General features: G+C 40.4%; 1 non-coding gene across 1 annotated transcript; it reads left to right on the top strand.

Moving 5' to 3' along the window:
- Window positions 1-439: 439 nt before the first annotated feature.
- Window positions 440-577, top strand: LOC119924812. The gene has a single exon (XR_005449504.1). It is a non-coding gene; the product is annotated as a small nucleolar RNA SNORA7 (small nucleolar RNA).
- Window positions 578-873: the final 296 nt, after the last annotated feature.

Below are 873 nucleotides of genomic sequence, written 5' to 3' on the forward strand. Positions count from 1 at the left end.
TTGCTATCAAGAGCGCCTGGTCAAAGCTTCCCAGAAAAGATGAATAGCTGAGTGTCCTCATCAGCACTGTGGGAACAATGATACTTTACACTTCTAGACTGTGAGCCCGTTGTTGTTATCTTACTGAATTGTACTTTCCTTGCGCTTAGTACAGTGCTCTGCACACAGTAAGTGCTCAATAAATATAATTGAATGAATGAATACACCAATCTGCTCAGGAAGAAAGTGTTAAATAAAAGCACCTGAATACAAATAACAATTAAAGATCGACTGAATTCTTCATATATACAGCATAAAATAGTATTATCACTGAATTCTTCAAGGATTTCTAGAAGTACTAAATGCCCAATGAAAAATGATCATCTGGCAGTTTAATATGCAATGTTGTCTCCCATGGCTATTTAAGTGAAATCAGATTTCAGATTCATCTGCCCTCAAAACCCTCTCAGGATGGCACTTGGAGAGTTTCCAGTACTCTACCAGTCTCGACTATGGGAGGGAGAGTCAAGCAGAGGCCTACCCATTTCATTCCTAGCTTGGCCAGTGGCTAGTGAGTGGAAGGCAATCAGCTACAAGTCAAAACTCACCTTTGTTGGGAAGCAACAGCATGGGAGAGAGTTGAGGGTAGAGACTAAAGTTTAGTGCACAGAAGGAGGCAATGGCAAACCATTTCTGAATTTTTACCAAGAAAACTCTATGGATATACTACCAGAAAGATTGCAGGTGAAATTGGGGCAGTCTGGGGAGAGATGTGTCCATGGACTCGCTATGGGTCAGAGACCACTCACTGGCATAAAACAAGACAAGTTACCCTCAAAATACACACAGAAACCGAAATAAAATTTTTCCAGACTTTGAAAAGTGCATATAATA

This window comes from Tachyglossus aculeatus, chromosome 2 (assembly GCF_015852505.1).
Source record: "Tachyglossus aculeatus isolate mTacAcu1 chromosome 2, mTacAcu1.pri, whole genome shotgun sequence".
NCBI classification, from domain to species: Eukaryota; Metazoa; Chordata; class Mammalia; order Monotremata; family Tachyglossidae; genus Tachyglossus; species Tachyglossus aculeatus.